The sequence below is a fragment of the Protopterus annectens genome, chromosome 1.part0 (genome assembly GCF_019279795.1).
Source record: "Protopterus annectens isolate FY-2018-M chromosome 1.part0, PAN1.0, whole genome shotgun sequence".
In the NCBI taxonomy this organism is placed as follows: domain Eukaryota; kingdom Metazoa; phylum Chordata; order Ceratodontiformes; family Protopteridae; genus Protopterus; species Protopterus annectens.
This window is the reverse complement of record NC_056725.1, coordinates 1,148,462,495-1,148,488,545: the sequence shown is the minus strand read 5'-3', so window position 1 is coordinate 1,148,488,545 and position 26,051 is coordinate 1,148,462,495.

Here is a 26,051-nt window from a genome sequence, read left to right as displayed (position 1 = left end):
CCAGAGGAAACCCAAATGAATGCAGGGAGGACATGCAGACTCTGCACAAAAGGCACCCCAGCTGAGAATCGCACTGGAGAACCACTTGCTGTGAGGTGACAATGTTACCCACTGCACCACTGAACTACCCATATGGGATAAAGCTATAACATGGATATAATAATTTGAACAACTTATCAGCTATCAAAGAGATGTTCTGTTGGCCTAGAAAACATTTGTCTTATGTGTGCAATTTGTTCTTTGCAACAAATAATTGGCCAAATGTAATTTGATGTTTTTGTGCTTAAACTAAAACAGAGAAAAAGTCTGTGAATTTAGTGTTTTGTATGAATCATTATTGGGACAAAACTGTGTGTACCATAATGACTAACCAAGCATGGAGCAAACATGATTTAGCACTAGATAAAGCTGTGGATTTGTGTGGAACAAATAAAATAATGCATATATAAGTGAAGGGGCTACCAGATGGATCAATGTTTGCAAAATTAAACTACTGAAATTTGCAGCAGGAAGAAGGAAGTAAAAAGACAACTTTGAATATAATAATGTGATTCAGACCAAAAAGGGTGTGAATGTAATTAACAGTATTGCAGAATGCAATGAAGTAATGATGTGGTTTTAAACAGGTGAAGCCAGATGATAACAAGTGAATAGAAAATTTGCAAAGGATATTGTTACAGCCACGAGGTCAGAGTTTGCCATCAATTAATTGTACGTGTGGGATGTAATGTGGAAATGCAAACCATTTTGCTAATATGTAAAGAGATCAAGTGGTGGGGTAGAGCATAAAGTGTTAAGAAATAACTGAAGCAAAACAATGAGCATGTCAGATTTCAGTACAAGTTCAAAGTCAGAAAATGAATTGTCTGCTGGAACTAGAGATGCACATGTTGTCAACACAGCAGCCTTGGGAAGGGTGGAAGTTCTGGAATATTGCAAAAGACAGAATCATTACACAGAGAAACTTTACACTGATGATAAAACATTGAGTTTAAGCCTGACACATGAACTAAGTGTGATTCTTTAAATGAGAGTTTATATAAAGCTCAGGATACATGGTAAGTTAGCCTATTCAATTTTTATGTTGCTGACATGTTCTGGACTCATATATCACCAATAAGGCAATTAAAACTAAACTGTGCACACAAAAATAAAATGTTTCAAACTGCAGTACTAAAGCAATCAAATTGTATTAAACTGGGTTATATATTTTTAAAGTTGTATGGGAACAACTAGGCATCATAACATATCTCCATAGTGTGTAGACACTATCTCAAAGTCACAACGATGTTCCACATTGCGGCACTAAAACAAGCTAATATGCCATTTAGAGTTGCATGTGACAATTGTCCAAGATAAAATACCTCCACAGTATGTGGACATCATCTCAAAGTCACACGGACAGCAATGTCTACATTCTCACGGCAGCTAGTTTAAACATTTGAAGAGACAGTCATTCACAAAGTTGTAGAACAAGCAGCTCACACAACTGTACAATCATGCTGGAGTACAGCAGCAATGCAGAGAGAAAGGGAGAATTCTTTATAAGTATTTTGAAGACTTTTTGACAGATATGTTTATTTATTCACTGAACTGGGATGCATGCAAAGACAAAAAAGCAGGAATATGAAGTCTGAGATAGCAGCAGTTACTTTGTTCCATGAAGACTATGTTGTGTCTTCCTGAAAACAATGACACAGGAAACTGAAAAACAATGTAAAGGAATGGAGCAAATGTATTATCCCAAGACAAATTGAGCCTAATTAACGCTAACCAAAGCATGACTATGCATCACTCACAGGCTTTGAACAATGCAAATAAAAGGCAGCACTATGAAATAAAGACAGTGGGAAAAAATTATGAAATGATGCCAAGAGCAACATTTTTGTCAGTGCTAGATGCCAACCATGGGTTCTGGCAACTAAAGCTTGTTATAGATAGCTCTTAAGCAATACATCTTTAGCAGCTCACTCGGATTATACGGATTCCTAGCAACGCCATTTGATAATTCAGGTCTTTCAAAAGGCCATTGTATGACTAATAGAAGGTCTTGATAGAGTTCTGAATATAGATGACATCCTTGTAAATGGTGAGTTAAAGCCAGAAACTAGAAACTAAGGAAATTGCTAGAGAAATTCAGAATGAATAACATAAAAAACTTTCAAGAAGTGCTAGATTTGTGTTAACACCTTTGTATATCTGAGCATATGATGACTGAAAATGATAAAAATCTTGACCTAGAGAAAGAAGGATCTATAGCAGAAAAGAAATGAACAGAGAACAAATCTGCACTAGAAAAAAATTCTAGTAATGATACAGAATCTAGTGTAATTTATTTCTGAGCTGTCCAAAGTGTCACTGACACTGAAGAAACTGCTAGAAAAAGCAATGGATTGTGCAGGGAAAATTAACAAGAATGAAGTGTTTCTGTGTTAATGAAACAGTTACAAAAGCACCAGCACTGGCATACTACAAAGTAAAGAAACCAATCATGATACTAATAGTTCCCAGTCAATTAGATATGGAGGCAGTCCTACAGCAAGAAATGCAGCCAGCAGCATATGGGTCATGAAAATTGACAGATCCCCAAACGTGGTTTGCCCATGTTTAGAATAAAGTGCCAGTCATAGTCTAGGGTTGCAAAATAATGTATGTTTTTTGTATGTAGCAGGAAAAGCATGATAAAATCAGATCATGACCCACTACAGAGTTTTGTTATAAAGATGCTACTCAGAGCACCACTCAGACTGCAGAGAATGATGATAATCATGCAGAAGCTTGATGTAATAATGGCCTAGAAACAAATACTTCTGACAGGTGCATAGAGTCATGTATACTTAAAACAGACCCCATAAGCATTATTGGATAAGGAATTGCATGAACTGTCAACACAAAATAAAAACAAAGTGAGATCAAAAGATGTATTGGGACTGAGTTGGAGATGCAGCTCCCAAAGAATGCAGTGTTGAATGGGCATCTGGAGGAAACAAGAGAAATAGCAATGTGCCACTTAATATAGAATCAGAGCTTACCTTCAAGAAAGATATTAGTTACACCCAAGTTACAGTGCATGCACCTGTATGAAGCTAGATGCTGTAATGCATCCACAAGCCTCATCTGGATACTGTGAAGTATAAAGAGAATGGATGTGAAATTATGGCCTGATATTTCTACAAAAATAGAGAATAAAGTGACATAATTCATTTGAACCAAGTGAAGAAGGAGATACTACCACATGAGATTCTAGACTGGACGTGGTAAAAAATATCAGGTGCCCTGTTTCAGTTAATACAAATTAAATACCTTACACCTGTGTGACCACTACTATGAGGGCATGTAGAATTTGTTCCACTCAGGAGGAGTATTCTTCACAGAAGCAGGAACTTGTTAACAAGTTTGGAGAATGTGGATATACCAGATCCCATGTTGTTCAGATCAGTAATTAAGTTAAATCTTTAGATAGAGCAGATTTGCTAATATATCAACCCAAAAATACTAAAAAAGATGATACTATTAGACTAATTACTAGTTATGGCTGAAACACTTTCAGGTTTATGGATCTTATTCAGAAACACTGGGGTATTTTATTGACGGATGATCAGCTTAGCAATATTTTGGGTTCTAGGTGTCGGTTTTCTTTTAGGAGAGGCAAAACACTAAGGGTTTTTTTTAGTCATTACAAACATAAAACCTCATCTGTTAATACCACTCAGGTGACATTGGAAGGAGGTATATTGTCAGGCTGCGTTCCATCTGGCCATTGTACTTTTTGTAGGTTTATATGTAAGTCTAAGGAATTTACTAGTAAGAATACCTCCCAGATATTTAATATCAATATTTTTGCTAATTGTAGTACTGACTGAGTTGTTTATCTGGCTACATGTACATTTTTTAATTTTATTATATAGTCAATGTTTCGAACTTCACTCATATGAGTTCACTCATGTGAGGTTCGAAGTTTTGAAACTTTGACTATATAATATATACCCCACTATTAAACATCCTACGGCATAATTCAAATTTACTGTTATTGATAAGGTTCTAAGCAATAGAAGTTTAAAAGCTGGCTGGCATAATACTTTAAACAATAAAGAAAAGACTTGGATAATTAAATTAGAGGGTATTTTTTACCTCAGATTGAATGAACATCTTTAATGATGCTTAAGTGACTAATTGGATGGGTGGACTTGAGTAATAATTGGATTCTGATTTTTTTTCTATATAATGTACTTGGTTTTTGGTTATTTTGTTAGAATGCATTGAGAAATGCTTATGGCTGAAACTGATCTAGTTGTTCTATGCATTTGAATTAATAAATCTCTTTAACCTCTCACTGTAGTGCTGGCTGTTTGGATTCGATTTTCACTACTATAAGTACCCAGAAAAGGTGAGACTGAAAAACACATCCTCAAGCACTGTGATAATCCTTTTTATTTTATTTTCTCTGAAATTTGTTAGCTGAGTAGGTGCACCTGTCCAAGAACACTTTTCAGACATGCCTGGTCCGGTAGTGGTAGAATATCAAAGCAGACAGTTAGGTTAAAATGACATACACAATGATAAAGCAAGTATTAAATAACAAATCAAACAATATCAAACAAGTTTCTTCGTAAAAGTCAGAATCAACTGCTTTGGAACAGATTGTAATAAATGATGAATTTGTCATAACATTCCAGATATTACTATTCAAGACAATGGACCTCAACTTAGGAGCCAAGCGTTTCACAATTTTCTGGATGTATAAGAATTATGCAATTATACAAAAGGGCCTTACAGAAACAGATGCTTGGTGCCAGAGCCATGGGCTCAAGCTCAATGCCAAGAAATGCATTGTTATCCCCTTTGGGAAAAAACATGTATCCATGAATTACCATATAGGTGGCAGTACACTAAACACAGAAAGTGTGATAAGAGACTTAGGGACACAGGTGGACAGTGGTCTCACCTTCGATAACCACATCGCCACAACAGTCAGGAAATCCTTCTATGTGGCACACCTCATCACGAAGGGCTTTTCATCCAGAAAAAAGGAGGTCATTGTCCCACTGTACTCATCCCTCATTAGACCCATTATAGAATACAATGCCCCATTTGGTATGTACCTCTCAAGACATCTGCAACAACTGGAAAGGCCTCAGAAATACCTCACTAAAAGAATCACAGGCCTAAAGCAGATGCCCTACGCTGACCACCTTAAAAAACTCCAGCTATACTCTGTCGCATATCGTCTACTCAGAGGCTATCTCTGCTTAACATACAAGGCCATGTCAAACCCAGAGCTGTTGGACATGCTACACTTAAAGAAATCCCAATCCCTCAGAGCTACACGCTCCAGGGATCTAAACCTTGTCATCACAATAAACAAAACGTGCTGGAGGGATAGGTTCCTGACCCAGAGACTCCCCAGACTCTGGAATAGATTGCCCATACATGTCAAGCAGAGTGCCTCTTTGGACCTCTTCAAGAGGAACCTTGACGATTGGATGGGAGAAAGGAAATTCACCCCAGGGATCACGTCAGTCGCCCTGCTAGACAGGGGTCCAGGAAAGTAAATAATGTGGGAAGAAATAGCCAGGGAATTGTTATGGCTAGGCTTGTGTAGGCCCTAGGGCTGATAGCCTAGTACCAACCTATGAACCTATGAACCTATGAACCTATGCCACAGTACAATAAGTTCAAAATACCTGCAAACAAATGGGAAAGCCGATCAGATGATTTAAACTATAACAATATCATGAAAAGTGTACCCTCAATGAAAAACAAGACTGCTATCTAGCACTGTTGAAGTGCAGCAACACACTAATACAGTTGTGGGATTGTTACCTGTCCAGGTGTTCATGAACAAAAGAAGACTAAGAACAAGGTTAACAACTTTGTCTGTGTTATTGCAACTAGAAGAAGGGTTAAATTGAAAGAGAAATGGGAACTAGCACACCAATATCAGAAGAAATATTATGAAAGGGGGTTACAGATGGCCAACCACGTGCAACATGTAGAGACTGTAATAGTATAAGATTCTGAACAAAGAATGATACATAGCCCAGTGCAATAGTGCTTCTTAAATTTGGAACTCACAGGTTCTAACCTGTACAAATGAATGAGAGGAGGAAGAAACTTGAAAATATGACAATGGACTTGTAATATAAGATGCAAACTATATCATTTGAAGTGGCTAAATCCAATGTTGAAGTCGAAAATGAAATGTCCTAGAATCTACCATCCTGCCATGCTCTGTTCAAAGGTCCACATATGGATAATCCATCAGATTCCCTAAAAAATGTGCTTAAATGCATCCAAATTAAATGTTTTGAAGTGTTGATATTTCTCTTTGCATTTGGACAGGTCATTGTATAAACAGTATATTCATTATATACTATGAGTATAACTAACAAAAATCCTTAAGGAAGGTCCTGGTTTGGAGGTTCAGATGACCTGAGTTCAATATGTGGTTTGGAGTCTTTAAGAACTGGGTAAGGATGTGATTGAGTGGTTTATATCAGATTGTCTGGCTTAGGATTGAGTTGCTGAGACTCTGCCTAAAGGTGGAGCATGCCCCTATGGAGAGTGCAACATGATTCTCTGGCTGTAGATAACTTACTACATAGCAGAAGCAGTAGGGGGACCATGAGCCAGCTAACTTCACTGCAGTGATGCTTGTGGCATCATCCTCATTCCATCCACTTAGGATTTATTTCCCTTGCTTTTCTTAGCTGCATATATGATGCCAGCCTTCCCAGGTCTCACCATCTTAAAGGAATAATAATCACAAAGTTGCTCACTCCATGGAGAGGGAAGACCCTCCTGCAGGATTATACCAGGATTCAGCCAGACCTTTGCCTGAATAAATAATAAAGTGGGGGATGACAGTTCTAAAGGTAAAATACCATAAGTTCACTTACTCTATCTCCCTGCAGGGCCATAGCAAAATTTGGCTGGACCCTTACCCAGTATAAAAAGTGAAAGTGGATGCCAGGAGTAGGCAGGTTGAAACTCCAAAAGAAAAGCCTTAAGAGAAGGAAGTAAAATATATGCAGTGCATGGAGTATGGTGATTACTCGCTAATATCCAGAAAATGACAAATTAGTTAAATGCTTCTATGGGGTAAGACCCAATCTTAGCGAATGTTAAAGCAATGCTTCTATGGGGTAAGACCCAATCTTAGTGAATGTTAAAGCAATGCTTCTATGGGGTAAGACCCAGTCTTAACCTCCTACTCCACATTTTAAGATTGGCAATCAAGCTAGGCAGTTCAACTTGCTAGACGTGACCAGCAAACGATAGTGTCAAAAATAAAACCAGATTTGTTTCTGCCTGCTGTCTGTGCCTGTAATGTGTTCTTGACTTTCTGTAATTTAACAGAGTGTGTTGCTACCTTTTCTAACAGTGTTTGCTTAGTTCTTTATGGTTTTGAAAGCCAGAAAAACACTTAGCACTGCAAAGAATTATGATTGGGTAAACGATCATGATCTATTATTATGTGTTCTCAATATAGATGCTGAGATCCATGACTCAAACACATAATAAGCCAGTTATGATTGGCGACCCGATCATAATCCTGTATATTAGGGATATAGCCTCTTTAAGAGGTAAGTACAATGCATGTTGGCAAAGGCATGTGAATGCTTCTTTACAGGCAGTCACCTGGAAACAATCTCAAAGTAAAAATGCATGTAAGGCCCTCTCATATCCTGCGTTTTCATGACTGTATGCTGTAGTGTAACAAATGCTGGGCTGAATCTGTCAGTTATGAATTTTGTGCCTTTGAGAACTAACGGAAATTCAAGCACATTGCACATTGTCCTGGATATCCTCAGAGTAACTGGAAACAGTAACATACAGTCTGGACAATGAATTATACTCACAAGAAATGAGAACACTCTGATTTGTCTGGGCAGACTAAGTAGGGCAGAGTGATGGTACCAGCTACCCTAGGCTGCTAGGGGGCACAGTTGTCAGGTGCCAGTGTTGTGGGAGTGCAGTATCAGCATTCATTTGCTGTCAAAGCTGATGCACTGAACTACTGCATGTGAGTGACGTGATCTGAACTGTAGCAAACTGATTAAGCTGCTTGTTACACTTGAAGCTTGCCACACATTCAGAATGGAAGAACTTTAAACAAGAGACTTTTTTTTTATTGCTCCACAACTTTGAGTTAAGGCAGGCACTAGTTCAGGGATAGCTACGGATCTGCATTTGCCTATTGATGGTTCATTTTTTCAAGTACAAGTTGCCTACATTTTCTCTACCAGCACCAAACCAAACCGTAAACAAACATCTCTAGAATTGTAGATAGGAACATAGGCAGAAATTTTAATTTTGGCAAAACAATTGAATGGTCTTTCTGTTTTATAAAGGGGACAACAATGAAAATCAATCATTCAATCTAGTTTCATTCAGAAATAAAAGTCAGATTCAAGGCTCTTATTTATCAGTGGATACACCATCTCCAAAATGTTGGTTTATTCTCTGCCTTATCTCCATATGATATTCAGAATAAAATGATTTCCATGAGTTAGTGCTTCCCTTCACTAGCTGACATTAATTGTCACCATGCAGTATATTAACAAGGCAGTATTTCATTTTCTATCTCTGATACATTTCTTTCATTAGTCCAGACACCCCACAGAACTTTCTGGCTTCTTGCTTTTAACTTTGTTTAGTTATACTGAAACTAAATTATGTGCAGCAATGGATACACATCAGTATCAGGAAACACTAGCTGGAAAAGGATGTGGACTGAAAATCCTCATAGAGGTTTACATATAGGGCAGGTGGTGGAAATGGTGGCGGGAGAGCTGCACAGATCTAGCTGAAACCATCAAGCAGATTTGATGGGCCCAAGATATTTCTGTACTGCATCAACATTTGACCATACCGTATCAGGGCTAGCTATTTGGTAGTGTAAATATTGGTTCTAGGTGATTTGGTTACATTGACTAAGACCCCCTGTTAAAATGAGAAAAAGGGGTGGATGACAATGATGACGACATGCAGCCAATGGGTTTGTGGTATCAACTAGATCCTGAAACAGGTTATAATTAACAGGAAAAACCATAAAACAGTTAAATAGTGAATCTTCAGAACCCACAGCCCCATGTATTAAATTTTTATTATTTATTCGCTTTCATCCAAAATGCAATGAACTACATCAGGGCTCTTTCTAAAGAACCAATAAATGCTCAATAAGTACAAATCAAGCAAGTTACAATGACCACCCAAATACAGACATAAACAATCAATTAAATGTTTTGTATATGAGTCAAAAATAGCCATGGATAAAGATGAAAATGAGTAAAACCATATACTTCTAAATGTAAATACAATAAAAAATTTACAGTATGCAGTTTAAATTATTGTTCATGAAAATATAAACATTCATACAGGGGAGAGGGTGTGCAGTATCCAACCTATGAGGACAACCAATTCCTGCTACTCAGTTTTAAGTTTCCAGGGACCCTTCCCCCACAGGGGAAAAAGCTCTACAAATGTTTATATAAAATACTAATAATGAGGAAATGCTACGAAATGTTGTTTCAAGTGGGACTAGTATGAATTTACCATAGTTTACAGCTGCCTGTATTTTTCATTTATGAAAAATAGGCAATATATCCCATAAAATGAATGAAATCAAGAGAGAGAGAGAGAGAGAGAAAACATCTGTGTCAGTGTTATTTTAATTAAGCTTTTGTCATGTGGTAAATAAATGTAGTCGGATGGCAAATCATAGTTGAATAACTGTGACATGACTACCATAAAACTGTATTACGAGTGATATATGTTATCTGGTATCCATGCATTTTTATAAAACACCAGAGGCCAGCATGTGCAGCAAATAAATCTTTTATTGAAAAATAACTATAAATAAGGCATGAAGTGCCACAAAACACTAGTAATCCGTTCAAACCGGTTTTGGCTATTCAGCCTTCCTCAGTGAAAAAAAGCATTTGTCATGCAAAAAATCTCATGAATATTTATACATACCACCAACCAATGGAGAATTGGTATAGTCCAACCCTTAGGCTGGTTATACAGTACCATTGTATATAGGTATATAACCATAGGAATCATCATTAGAAGACTATAAACATTTAACAAACAATATAAAACAATATTGAGAATGGCATGTGTTATAAATAATGTACAGAGTCCATAAACCACAAAGATAATAATATATAAATTATATACATAAACAGTGATAAACAAAAATATCTATAGACTTCCAATAAAATACTATACTGGGGACATGCTGTAAAAAAACATGAAATCCCCATTGACATGAAAATGAGTATAATATGATACTTTTAACAAAAGATCCATAAAAGTCGGAATATAGTACATAATAATCCTCTACACAATAGAAAAATATTGTCAACAGTGTATTGCGTATTAGGACATGCTGTGGGCAAGTTACAATGTATCCAGTGTCATGAATAGTGAGATTACAGTAACTTATGTAGATACCCTAGTATGTTCATGGTACCCCATATCAATATTCATAATATGTATCTACTATAAATGATAGTGTTGGATGTGGGATTAATAAACTCAATAGAAACCCCAAAACTAGGAAGTGGGCTGGTATATAGCGCCCTTTGGTAACAACATTTTTTATAAACTCTAAATGAGAAAGAGTTCTGTAATATATAGCTAGACAATGTAGCCTATAACAAATTAGGAATGTAGAACATAGACTATGTCATATCTTTGATTGGATTCATGGTTAATAAACCAATATGATCCATATCATACCTGGGAAAGTGTCAGTGAAATAATTGCAAATTCTTCCCAATCGTACCACATCTGTGAGATGGTTACAACATTTACAGTGAATCGCAATTATAAATGGTCGTTAAGGCCAGGGGGAAAAAGAGCCCCAAGGTGAATGATCCAATATTTTTCTTTGTGGTTCAATATGCTATGCCACCCCTGTTGGTTACTCCTATCTCCGGTAATATTTCCCAAAATATATAAATCCATTTCAAAACCACCTGGCAGACCAATTGTGTCAGGTATTGGCTCCCTTACAGAACCACTATCTTTGTTTTTGACACAAAATCTCAAACCATTATTGAAAGTAGTCAGGGCCAGAATATTAGATACCACTCAGTTCTTACAAATCATACAAGATACACAACTTGAACCACATTGGCTCATGTGCACGCTAGATATCAAATCACTATATACCAGTATACCCCACTGGGCAGGGCTACAAGCGCTGCAATATTGGTTAGAACACTCCAACCTATATCGACCAGGTCTCAATACTCTTATCATATGCATGGCTGAACACGTGCTTAACAAGAATGTTTTCTACTTTCAAGGAGAGTGTTATTGGCAACTCCAAGGTACTGCCAAGGGGGCATCCTTTGCCCCAATATATGTAGACCTATTTATGGCATAATTTGAAGAATGCTTCATATATAACCCACTGCACAACATATATATGGTGGAAACTGATATTTGGCGTAGATACCTAGATGATTGTTGGATGGCGTGGCGTGCAGATTCCACATATCTGAAGGAGTTTGTGGAATATTTAAATGGTAACATTTGGGGCATACAATTTACCATAACTTAAAATTCCAATACCATTGATTTTCTAGATGTTACAGTCAATAGGAACAATGATCACACCTTGAGTACCAAGACCTACAGGAAATACCCACAATACAACACCTTACTCCATGCATCCAGTATGCATCCGCGCCACACCATCCGCAACATATCGAACTCCCAATTTTTGAGAATCAAACGTATTACTTCATCCAAACGGGATGTTGAGGATGCCAAATTGGATCTCCAAAATAGATTTTTGGACAGGGGATATCATCAATTTGACATTATGTCAGCTAGTACATGATCGGATAATCAGGACAGAAACACACTACTGGAATATAAAAAACGTCAATCAACAGCTCAGGGGTCTTCACTAAGGTTTGTCACTACATATGGCAGGAACCATAAAGTTATTAGAACATTCTTGATGCCAATTGGACCATATTGCTAGCCAATGACCAACTAAGAAATGTTTGGGGCCCCAAATGTCAGTTTTCCTACAGATGGGGCAAAACTCTAGGAGCCTTGTTCTCACATTACAAGCATAAAGAAAGTGTGGGCGCCATCTATAAACAGATGACCATGTCTGCAGACCAATGTTTCGGCACTTTTCCATGTGGCCACTGTACATCCTGCAATCAAGTAAGTAAATTAAAACAATTTACTAGTGCAAACACAAGCTGAGTATATGATCTTAGAGTTTTCGGAAATTGCAGTAGTAGTTGGGTTATATATTTGGCAACATGCCAATGCTCAGCATTCTATGTAGGACAGACATACATAAGTTACTGTAATCTCACTATTCATGACACTGGATACTTTGTAACTTGCCCACAGCATGTCCTAATACGCAATACTCTGTTGACAATATTTTTCTATTGTGTAGAGGATTATTATGGATCTTTTGTTAAAAGTATCATATTATACCCATTTTCATGTCAATGGGGATTTCATGTTTTTTTACAACATGTCCCCAGTATAGTATTTTATTGGAAGTCTATAGACATTTTTGTTTATCACTGTTTATGTATATAATTTATATATTATTATCTTTGTGGCTTATGGTCTCTGTATATTATTTATAACACATGCCATTCTCAATATTGTTTTATATTATTTGTTAAATGTTTATAGTCTTCTGATGATGAGTCCTATGGTTATATACCTATATACAATGGTACTGTATAACCAGCCTAAGGGTTGGACTATACCATTTCTCCATTGGTTGGTGGTATGTATAAATATTCATGAGATTTTCTGCATGACAAATGCTTTTTTTCACTGAGGAAGGCTGAATAGCCAAAAACGGTTTGAACGGATTACTAGTGTTTTGTGGCACTTCATGCCTTATTTATAGTTATTTTTCAATAAAAGATTTATTTGCTGCACATGCTGGCCTCTGGTGTTTTATCGATTTGTGGTTTGGCCGGGCATTCTGTACTGGCGGGGCGTTGAGTTCTTCATCCATGCATTTTTGTTTATACTGACTGGTGAATCTACTAGAAATTAGGATTAAAAATGTATTAGATGTAATCTTAATGAAAGGATGGAAAATTTTGTTACAGAACATTTTCTAAAAGCACATAATAAAGATGTTTCCTTAATCAAAAGGTGAAAATAAGTTAAATATGATGGTAGGGGAAACAAACGATTTAATTTTTTTATTAAGATGTAAAAAATCTGTCTATATTTTAAAATTTAACATTTGAAATGCACATAGATTAAATCAGGAATTTGAATGGAAGTTTTAACTGTGATTATTTTAATTGTTCTTAATTATTGAAGTGATTGCCTCTTAACAATAGTTGTGTTCTATAAGGGTTTTGTTTGACTGTTTTCTAGAAGGCATTTGGTCAAGGTGCTAGGAGTATGCTAGTTTTGTTCATAGGTTCATAGGTGTGTACTAGGCCAATGGCCCTGGAGCCTTTACAAGCGTAGCCCATAGGATTACCCTGGCATCGTGCCACCTGACCTTAGTTCCCAGTGCCTCTGTTGAGTAGAGCCACTGGACTGATCCCCAGGGTAAATTTCTATTTCCCATCCACTCATCAAGATTTCTCTTGAAGACGGCCTTTGAGGTGCTCTGTTTGACATGTATGGGGAGTCTATTCCATAGCATGGGCAGTCTCTGGGTTATGAACCTGTCCCTCCAGCACGTTCTGTTAAGTATGGTAATGCGGTTGAGGTCTCTGGAGCATGTGGTGGGGAGGGATTGGGATTTCATTAGATGTAGCATTTCTAACAAAATTGGGTCAGACATGGCTTTGTAAGTCAAGCAGAGATCACCTCTAAGCAGGCGATATGAGACAGAGAATAGTTGGAGTTTTTTGAGTCTATCCATATAGGACAAGTGTTTAAGGCCTAGGATCCTCTTTGTGAGGTACTTTAACAGCCTTTTCAGTTGTTGCAGGTGTCTAGTGAGGTACATGCCAAATGGGGCATTGTATTAGATGATTGGCCTAATGAGGGAAGAGTAGAGGGAGACAATGACCTCTTTCTTCCTGGATGCAAAACCCATAGTAATGAGATGTGCCACATAGAAGGACTTTCTGACCACAGTGGCAATATGGTGGTCAAAAGAGAGGTTGCTATCAACCTGTGTTCCCAGATCTCTTATAACGCCTTCTGTGGTCAGTGGACTACAATCGATGTGGTAATTCATGGGAACCAGCTTTTTCCCAAAGGGGATGATGACATTTTTTGGCATTGAGCTTAAGGCCATGGTTCTGACACCAGTCGTTGGTCTCATTGAGGCCTTTCTGTAGAGTGTCAACATCACTTGGGGAGTTAATAATAGCTCCCAACTTGCAATCATCTGCGAACTTTGTCAGCCAGAGTCCCTTTATGTTGGTCTGGACTTCAGAGAAATAGATACCAAAAAGGAAAGGACCCAGGACCGAACCCTGTGTGGGACTCCACTCATGACTGGTTGGCAGTCTGGCTTGGAGTCAGCTACTTTCACAGTGTGGGTTCTATCTGTGAGCCAGATTGCAACCCACCTAGTGATATTGGAGTTGATGCCTAACTTAGTGAGATTTTCTATGATTCCTGAGTGTTAAAATCAAAATGAAAACTCCAGCAAAGCTAGAACTTCCACCGAGTGACCCCCCCCCCCAGACCTCTTGTATCACAGGCACATGGGATATATGCAAATGATCCTTATAAAAATCAGGAGTTTCAGCTAATTGGCAATTCTGAATGCCCATGACTTGTTTTGTCATTTTAATGGACAATTTCAGGCCAATAAAGCCAAACCCCACTAGCTGTGGATATACATATTTCGGCCTTGTTATGACCTTGTCAGCACAGCACAAGCAGAGTGTTTGACTAAGCTTCAGAAACACAGGACTGTTATACCCAACTGATGTCCATTATTATTAGGGTCACTGCAAAAATATCCCAAACAACAAACTAAAACAATGAGTGAGAAGGTCACTAAAAAACCAATCAGTAAAAACAAAATGAAAACGCCAGCAAAGCTAGAACTTCCACTGAGTGGAATAGACTACCCATTCATGTCAAGCAACACTCCTCATTAGCCCTCTTTAAGAAAAATCTCAACAATTGGATGGGAAATAGGAAATTTACCCTGGGGATCACTGGGGTGCAGGAAAATAATTTTCTTGGGTGGTGAAAGCCAGGGAACTTTTTTGGCTATGCTTATATAGGCCCCAGGTCCGATAGCCTAGTACATACCTATGAACCTATTAACCTAAGTGTATTGGTACATAAGTAGTTTTCCCAGTTAATGGAGGGGTAGTTGAAATCGACCAGTATGAGAGTGTTAGGTTGGACCCTAATATTCTCCAGGGTGCTTAGGAATGTGGAGTGTGAGTCTTGGGACATGGTTGGGAACCTATAGCAGGCTACGACCTGAATTGCTGTCTTACCCAATGTTAGCTGCACCTGAAGTATTGCTGATGCGTTATGTTGGGCTACCAGTCTGGAGATGTGTGCATCCATTATGAATATGGAAACACCACTGCCTTTGGAGCTTCAGTCCAAGTTCTGGGGCTGAAAGGTGTGGAATGAGTTATAGCCCGGTAGTGCTGAGGTTCTTTCTGCTGCCTTGAACTAGGTCTCTGTTACAGCACAAATGTCGATGTTCTCCATTTTAAGGAGTGCTTTGAGCAAGTGCATTTTGAGATTTAGACTTCTAGCGTTGATCAGTATGACCTTCAGAGTGCATTTGTTTGTAGCTGTTATGGTGGTAATTTGGTCTTTGGAACACCACCTAAAAAAGGCACTATAGGGGTGGCAAGAGCCTTGGCCAGTATCCGTAAACCCAGGGGTGACAGAAGCAGGCCATCTCTGGCAAAGCATCGAGGTCTGTCAAGCATGTCATCCCAGGCAGACAGATACTGGATCCCCTTAGAATGACATCAGAAACTTAGCCAATTGTTGAAATCAATCATTTTCTGCTTGTACTGTGGTATCATTCTGGATGATGGTAGGATGCTGCTCAGGGCTAAGGTCACACCCATCTGGGGTACATAATCGGAGAGCTCCTCCATGTCTCTTTTCATGTAGTCCAGGGTGGTGCATCTCAGGTCATTCACATCCACATGTACAATGACAGAGTCATATTTGTACCTGTTGTTGAGGGACCTGAGTGCATGCATTATGTTGTGGATCCTGCCACCTGACAGGCAGCTGACTGTTACTTTCTCCTTATTCAACCTAGTGAGTGGGACATCAGTGTGCCTCACTATCAAGTCACCTATGACTAGTGTGTTGGGCATGCTATTTTGCCTTAGGGGCTTTGGTTGAGTGGCACACTGTTTAGGAGAGTTATGTGTCTGGTGATTAGTGTTGTGTTGTGGTGGTCGAGTGCGTTTCTGCCTTGGAGGTCTCTGCTGTTTGGGTAGATTTTTATTGAGAACCTCCACAAAGGTGGGTGTGTGGTGTGTGTTTTTATGTGAAGGCAGTGCTGGTGTGTGTTTTGGGGGGGGCTATGTGTTCCATGGGGTGTGGTGCAAGTGTTGACATTTTCCTCTTGACCACCTATTCTGGTCTTGGCTGGAGAGTGTGTGGCTTCCAATTTGGATATATAAGTGCATCTCTCACAAGTCTGAATGTTGGGAGGTAAGAGGAGAGGGTTGTTGGTGTATATGAGGCAGTTGTTACATTTCCTCAGGATGCCCAAGTTCACCAGGTTAATAGGAAAAAGCACAGGGAACTATACTTTAGACATGCCTGGAGGGGGTGGGCACTAATACTAAGTATTGGAGCTGTTTCCTTGTAGAATGTTTAGTGCTGGTAGCACTTTTGTGTGCTACAATAATTGCTACAAGAAGTCTGGTAAAGTATTAGACTAATAAGCTAGTAAAAGGAGAGAACTAGCAGATCTAATAAAAAATTTGAAGAGCAGACTTTGGCACCACTCAGAAGCTTACAAACAGTCCTGGATACAGCAAATCTGTATCTAGACTAGACTAGTTACAGGAAAGGTGGGAAACAAGTGCAAACACAGGCTTTTAAACCAGAAAGTTGAAAGAGATGGAAAAACTGCCCAGACGGCCAATAAGCTACAATTTCTGGGCCAGAAACCACTCTTCTTGTGGTAGATAGGCTACCTACTGCTTACCACTCCCACTGATAGGCTAGAAGGTTTCCCTCCAACACAGAAAGGCTTGGGGGGGCTCAGAAGCTTACATACAGTCCTGGATACAGCAAATCTGTATCTGGGCTAGACTAGTTACAGGAAAGGCAGGAAAACAGAAACACGGGCTTGTAAACCAGAAAGTTGAAAGAGATAGAAAAACTGCCCAAACGGCCAATAAACTACAATTTCTGGGCCAGAAACCAATCCTCTTGTGGTAGATAGGCTACCCAGTGCTTAGCACTCCCACTGACAAGCTAGAAGTCTTCCCTCTGACACAGAAAGGCTTGGAAGGCTCAGAAGCTTACAATCAGTCCTGGATACAACAAATCTGTATCTTGGCTAGACTAGTTACAGGAAAAGCAGGAAAACAGAAACACAGGCTTGTAAACCAGAAAGTTGAAAGAGATGGAAAAACTGCCCAAACAGCTAATAAACTACAATTTCTGGGCCAGAAACCACTCCTCTTGTGGTAGATAGGCTACCCAGTGCTTAGCACTCCCACTGACAAGCTAGAAGGCTTCCCTCTGACACAGAAAGGCTTGGAAGGCTCAGAAGCTTACAATCAGTCCTGGATACAGCAAATCTCTATCTGGACTACACTAGTTACAGGAAAGGTGGGAAACAAGTGTAAATGCAGGCTTTTAACCCAGAAAATTGAAAGATATGGAAAAATCTGCCCAAACGGCCAATAAACTACAATTTCTGGGCCAGAAACCACTTCTCTTGTGGTAGATAGGCTACCTAGTGCTTACAACGCCCACTGATAAGCTAGAAGGCTTCCTTCAACACAGAAAGGCTTGGAGGGCTCAGAAGCTTGCAAACAGTCCTGTATACAGCAAATCTGTATCTGGACTAGACTAGTTACAGGAAAGGCAGAATACAAGCACAAATGCAGGCTTTTAAACCAGAATGTTGAAAGAGATGGAAGAACTGCTCAAACGGTCAAGAAACTACAATTTCTGGGCCAGAAACCACTCTTGTCATAGATAGGCTGCCTAGTGCTTACCACTCCCACTGATAAGCTAGAAGGCGTCCCTCCAATGCAGAAAGGCTTGGGGGGCTCAGATGCTTACAAACAGTCCTAGATACAGTAAATCTGTATCTGGGCAAGACTAGTTACAGAAAAGGCAGGAAACAAGCTTAGAATTTTTTTTAGTAAAGTGGAAAGGGAGAAAGGAGAAACAGAAAATAATTCAAGGTTAAGGACCTAAGTGGGTTGGCCTTCTTAAATGTTCTCTCTGCATTAGGTAGAATGAACTAATGACACTAGACTGGGATAGAGCTGGGATAAAGCTGAACAGATAGGACTGGTAGGAATGTCTGAAATCAAAATATGATCTCACTGTACTCGGTTGAGTGAGCAAATGAGATGGACACAGGGGGAGTGTTCTAACACAAATTTACAGGAGGGGTGGGTAATTCCAAAGCCAACAAGATTAATACCACAACAAGAACAGGGAGTGAGGGTGGGAAACTAACTGCAGAGAGACCACAATATTCAATGAAACCAATAAATAAACAGAAAAATAAAATGCATTTCTATCTTTAACACTGCAAGGTTGTACTTAACTCAGCTTGTAATGCAGTTGATTGTAGGTATATAGCAGCCAGCCAAACAGCTCAGATATTGAGCAGAAAATAAATTCACAGATATGTGACTAACACTTGTAAGCACAGAGAAACCCTCTAGGCTAAGAGTTTAACACTGAATAATAAAGTGAAAACAACAATACCCCCACTAACTGCAGAGAGACCACAATATTCATTGAAACAAATAAATAAACAGAAAAATAAAATGCAGTACTATCTTTAACACTGCAAGTTTGTACTTAACTCAGCTTGTAATATAGTTGATTCCAGGTAGATAGCAGCCAGCCAAACAGCTCAGATATTGAGCAGAAAATAAATTCACAGATATTTGGCTAACACTTGTAAGCACAGAGAAACCCTCTAGGCTAAAGTTTTGTTTTTCTTCATGCAACTGTATTTTACTAAATTGTATTGAGTTATACTAATTTGGTTGGTTGGTTGTTTTTTTTTTAATTATGGCTGCTGGCATGAACTCTAGATGATCTTCCGGAACATGTAACATGAATTCCCAGATCATCTGTACAGTATGTGGCAGTAGTGGCAGTAGATAACTTTATTCCATCTGCCAATTTTAATTGGTCCAGTAAAAAAACTCTTCTATAAATGGTATGAATATTTCTATTGGTATTATGGAAGTATTGTTTTTACCTCAGGACTAGAGATATGTCAGTCGTTTTGCCTCTTTATTACCAAACAAAAATGTAAACACTTTAGATGAGCTGAAACAGATGTGGGCAATTTGGTGGTGCTAGAGAGTCCAACCAAGATGACAGTCTAAGTCCAAAGCTCTGAACAGGGCCTACAGAGATGTTGATAAAAACAGCATTACCAGAGAGAAAAACGACCTAGGAAAAAAAGATGAGTGAGCAAGAACAAAAGGTGGAACAGATGACTGCTTTTTAATGTGGCAAATAAAGAGTAATAATTGTGCATTGTGTTTGAAAAGATAATAACAGTAAGCCAGAATGTGAGCTCCTTGAAACAAACAATAGGGCAACAACAAACAGTAGTGAAAAGGCTACAAGAAAAGATACAATATCTGGAGGAAGATAAAATAGCAATTAAATATGGGTTGCAGGAATAGATTTATAGAATACACTCAAGAGCTAACAGAAATAGATAAGGGAGGGAGAATAGATTAAGGATATTAAACATCACTCAAGAAGGAACAACATCAGGATACTTGGAGTACAAGATGCAATGAGCAATGCTGAAGTGGAGGAGTTTGTAATGCAGCTGTCACAGGAGAGATATATGGTACCAGGAGACAATAATAGACAGGATGCACAGGATGGGGTGGTGGCAAGCAGCAGCGGAAAGCAGATTTAGACATGTTTTTGCATGCTTCCATTCTTATGCTACAAAAATTAAATATTAAAGCAAAAGGACTCAAAGTTATACTTCTTGCAGGGATGTTCATAACACTTGTTGAGCATTACCCAGAAGCACTCTAGCAAGAAGGAAACATAGGCTTCATAAGGCATATGCAGTCTACACAGCTAAACATTTTTTTTTCTGAAAAGGAGAGCCAGAATCCTGACTTGAGTGTGTGTGTGTGTGTGTGTGTGTGTGTGTGTGTGTGTGTGTGTGTGTGTGTGTGTGTGTGTGTGTGTGTGTGTAAATGTGTCTATTCCTATGTGTTTGTGTGTGCATACAGACGTGTGTGTATGTGTGTGTGTCCATTCCTATGTGTTTGTGTGTGTATGTGTGTGGGTGTGGCTGTGTGTTTGTGTGTGTGTGTGTATGTGTCCATTCCTATGTGTTTGTGTATGCATACAGGCGTGTGTGTGTGTGTGTGTGTGTGTGTGTGTGTGTGTGTGTGTGTGTGTGTGTGTGTGTGTGTGTGTGTGTGTGTGTGTGTGTGCACATCCTTGTGCTTGTATCCCTGGATAATGTAGCAGTTATTCAGAATGACCCTGATTTTTTTTCATATTTTTACCCTGTCCTGTATAAAATTTTTGATTTTTCTGTTAAGTCGCTAAAGATCACAGAGTTTAATATTTCTTATTGTTCAGAAAATGTATGTTGGTACAAAACCTTTTGTTCTACTAACTTTTTTAAATAAATTAGAATAATATTTAAAATCTGCACAGATTTTTGTCTCCCATTATTGTTGGTTTTGTGCAGAATTCTTGCGCAAAGGAGTTGAGAGATATGCAGGAAACCATATCACACAAATGCCCCTGAATTAAAGAATGATTCTGATTTTGCCTCCTACTTGTTGCCCTGTATGTGAGGATTATAGACAAATCAATAATGCCAAATGTTAGAGTTCAGAAAATGCAGTCTGACGCAAAACCTCTGGACCTATTAATGTTTTAAGAAAATTAGAGTGAGATTTAAAAATATCCCTGATTTCATCCCCCATTATTTTTGGCTATGCCCAGAATTCTTGATCACAGAAGTTGTGAGGTGTGCAGGGTGCCCCCCCCCCCCCCATGTTGACTGTGATAGACGTGAATTTCTAGCTTCCTGCCAGAATTAAAGGAAAGGCATGCACCTGCAAATGGGAAAATCATCCCTGAAGATCCACATCTCTACAATTCCTAGTAGTATTTAGTCACATGACTACATGACTAGAGATCGCTGGGGAAGCACTGTAATCATTGGCTAAGGGCAACTGCCAGCAGGTTCTTAAACTGCAGAATTTTCACTAGTTTCTAGTTATAGTAATATGTGAGTAGAGAAGATTGCTGACTAAATTCTGTAATCAGTTGCTAAGATCAACTAATTGTAGGCACTTAAACTGCATACTAATAGGACATAGTTTTCTACCCATATCATAGTACTACGATCAGAAAAAGATCACTACACATTGCACACATTTGAAGACTCAGAAGTTTATAAAGATACAGTGTAGTCAGAATAGGGATGAATTTAAATGTGTGTACATAATGATCAAGGTTTGCCGTAAAACAAGTGAGGGTATTACTCTTTTTTTTTTTTAATGTAACATATTCCAGAGGTGGAAGAAACACTGATTAATAACTCTATCCCTCTAAGGTATCTTATTTATTTGTTTATGGAGATTCAAGTCTTTAATTCAAGTGTTTGTGAAGCCATTTGTTTTATTGAGTGTAGGGGATCAAGAAGGGCTGAGTCATTAACAACAAAGAATGCTAGACATAAATCACCACACAGGAGTCTGAGACAGAGTATAGTGATATAGTTTTAAGTCTGTTTTGGTAACTGAGGGTATTTAGTCTGGTGATCTTTTTAGTTAGGAACTTCTAGGGTCTTTGTAGGTGTGTAATGTGTTTGGCTAAACATATACAGAAGGAAAACTATATTGTATAATTCATCTGATCAGAGTAGAGTACAGAGAAAATTCTCTTGACCTTGATGAATTACCTTTACTTATTAATTGGGCTAGACAGAAGGACTTCTTGACTTCTGATGCTAGCAAAATTTAGGGAGCTCTCTATAAGCGAGTAAAGATCACTGATGACCATATCTTTCTGGAGTTGGGTGCTAAATATAATGTAAAGCACTGTTATGTTTTGTTTACCAAAAGGTGACAATGCTACACTTCTTTGCATTTAATGTAAGCCCATTTCCAATAAACCACTGATCTGCATGGTTTAGCTCTTGCTAAAGTAACATGGTATCAACTCTGAGTGAATGGCAACACCCTGCTTGCATTCATTGATGAATTTAGTTATTGATACATCTGTGTTAGTGGTTTGGAGATCCAACAAGTAGATACTGAACAGAAGGGATCCCAGAAAGAAGGCACCTGCTGCTTTACCTGTTGAGGTTTGCTCTATCAGCCAGTTTGCTATATGTCTAACTACAAAAAGGTCTATGCTTAGAAATTTAAGCTTATTTGCAATTCCAGCACAGGGTATAATGCCAAAGATCTTGGCTAGATCCAAGTACACTGTATGAATTACATAGCTGCTATCTAAAGGTTCAGTAACATTCTCAAAGATGTTTGCCAAATTAAGTAGACATGATCTTCATTTGACAAAACTATATTGCTGCAGATCTAGAGAATTAATATTTTTTAATACCAAAGCTTATGAAATCAGATATAAATATTGCATGTTTTTGCAAGTTACATTTGTTAGACCGATAGGTCTATAGCTCCTGGGAACTGAGGCAGGGCTCCTTTATATAGGGGCATAACAATAGCCATTTTCTATAATGCAGGAACATACCCAGTGGTTATGGATACGCTGTACAGTTTTAGGAGGGGTTGAACAAGTGATGGTGCTCTTGATTAAGTTGTCAGGTTATAGCAAGTGGATTTTAAACTTTAGAGAGTGCAGTTAAGATGTGTTCTATAAAAATCTTAGGGGAGGCTCAGGAATTTGTGGAACTTTAACAACTATTTCTGGCAGATCTATAGCTAGCTCAACTGGTGCCATTGGCAAATATCCATTTGGTGACTACCTCACAGGATTGCAGATACAAAGACCAAAAAAGTCCTCTGGGCAAAGAGCTATTATGTCTCTTAATTGTAGAAATTTATCTGTCTGGAACACCTTTCAAAACCAGTAGCAAAGAAATATACTAGCTTCATGCTACAGTTCCTAACACACACAAACACACACACACACACACACACACACACACACACACACACACACACACACACACACACACACACATGCAGTGCAAGAACATCATTTAAATGTCCCTGATTTCAATCAATACTGCTTAAATGACTACAGATTCTGCTGTCATGTGGAGCTGCCTAACATACGTGATTGCACCAGTGACTTTCAGTGACCAATTGGTGAATTTTCTACAGTGCTAACTCTACCCCACAACAGCATGCACCTGTTTTAGATTCCTCCTTTGCGCTGCCATTGATACAGTTTTAGTTTCAGCCATAACGCTGGCACAAATTAATTTGCAAGTATAACACCAGTATCTATATGGTCATAGCTGGTCACACCCTTATGCATTAATTTGAAGCATTGCTGTGCAGTTACTAATAATCATCTGATGCATTTAAATGATTTATAATTACTCTTGGCTTCAGATATTCATTTTAATTGATGCCCTGCTATGGCCTTCTTTCTGGTAGCTTTCAGATTTTTTTGTTCTTTTTGACAAAGCCTTTTATGTGATAGTAGTTGATTCATTATAGTCTTTAATTTATTTTTTTCTTTTACTATATAACGTTTTAATGTTGCATTCTACCAAGATGGCTTACTGCAATATATTTTGTGATGATTGCAACAGCTGGGTTTATGCTGTTTCTCAGACTGTAATAAAATTTATTGTTGAGGTGACAGCTGATGTTATGTCGACTGGAAATTTTGCATTTGAATATTTGACTTTTGAGAGCTCATCATGCACTTCTAATAGGTTTGTCTTTTTATAGTCCTTGAATTCAGAGGTGCTCATTGTGGTCGGCTTAGATGCAAGAATGTTTAAAAATAGAGAGTGTTAGAATATACTTAATGTGCTGGCCTAAATTGTACAAGGGGTAATGATGAGTGTTGCTTTTTGCATCCCCTTCCATGTTGTGGCACAGAGGCTTGCAAGTACTATGTATTATTATTTCTGTGAACTGGATTTGTGGAACTAGTTCCCATAATGTAGCATAATATTTGGTGCTGAACACTGCTACTAGTGTGAAAGGACCTTTGGGAATGGCTGCTGTGCTCTGACACAGAGACTTGGTGTTGAATGTCAACAGTGGTGCGATTATAGACCAGTGGGACTAGCTGGCATGATATACCACATAAACTTGCTACAGTACTGCCTTGTAAGTGATGGCCTTCTGGCTGTTATACAGAGACTTGCTGCATTACAGCATTGTAACCAAAAGATACTCTGTGTGATTTGGCCAAATATATAATGTACTACCAGCTCACACATTTTATTGGGAAGGTGCAGTATGATTGTAACAGTGTAGTTCATTGTTGTAGAATGTTCTCTATACCTTTGATGGGGGAGAGCAATGTGGCTTTTTGGTGATTTTTTTCTGGGGGCTTGGTAGTCACATGATTTTTGATGATTTAAAATGGATTGTTGCATTTGGGATATTGATCTGAAGAATTTTTTATGTAAAAATGAAAGCGCTCAGTTTTAATAAAATATTTTGTGTGAACCTTTCGGCTCAATTTTTATTGTGTTATATTGTGGAGTGTGCAGTTTTGTGACCATTTCACTACTTGCACTCTTGAAGTTAGTTGGAGACACTGCATGCCTTGGGCATTTTGTTTGACAGCAATGCAGCTTCAGTGTGTAGAATTTATAAATTCCTGGCTACATCCTTTGGAAGAAAGCTATGCTGGAGGCATTAAATGAACTAAGAATGCATGGAACAGCTGCATGGTAGTTGAAATACCCTGCAATTTTGGAATTATAGCACGAAGGAGAATGGTTCAGGCTACACAATATGGAGGATATTCAAATGTTTAAACATCATTATCACAGATAGCTAAAGAAGAAAGCAGTAAAAATCTGAATCAACTTGCTATACATGGAGTGGGAGAACAACCTCAGATGTAGGAAAGGTGAGGCAGAAATACTGGGAGGGCATGCAACATCAAACTGGGAAGAAAACAAGACCAGGAAGTGCAGAGCGGCCACAGATGAGTGGGAAATAACCAAATTGTAAAGACAACCATAAGGAGATGAGAAATGACACAAGGCAGAGGAGGTAAAACAAGTGAAAGACTAATACCAAAGTCACAGAAGAAAGAGAAGTTTCTCCCAAGTCAGATTTAGACATAAAAACCGAATAATGAAGCAGAGACAGAAAAGGTACAAAGGTCTAAGCAAATGGGAGCTCAATGCATCAGATGTTTTAAGTGACTCAGAATTAAACTGCTAGACAAGTGAGAGACTAACCAAGCTGGAGAGAAGCAATTGTGATGAATGGCAGATTCAGTGAGGTGGAAAAACACAGACAGAAGGAATGAAAGTGACTGCAGAAAGCCACGTACAATAAAGAAGGAATGGGCACTGAAAAGCAGGTGACTGTGGGAAAGTAGAAAGGCTGTATTAAATGAAACAGGGCTTTACGTTAAGAAAACACTCCAGGGAACAGTATACAAAAATTTTACAAACAATGAAAGGAAGTAAAGAAATTCCTAGGACAGTGATGGGTAACACAGTAAATGGGGGCATAAGCTCAAACCTCCAAGTTAAGCTGCATACCTTAATAACTATTCAAAGAAGTAAAGTAAACTACAGTAAAAATATCTAAGCCTAAGAAGAAATGAGTAACCATTGCTTATGTAACAACTGAGGGGCATGAAAATTAATCTTTGGGGGTGCAGGGAAAAAGTAAGGTAAAGAAGGACTCACACACAAATGTGAAATAAAACAGCAGGGG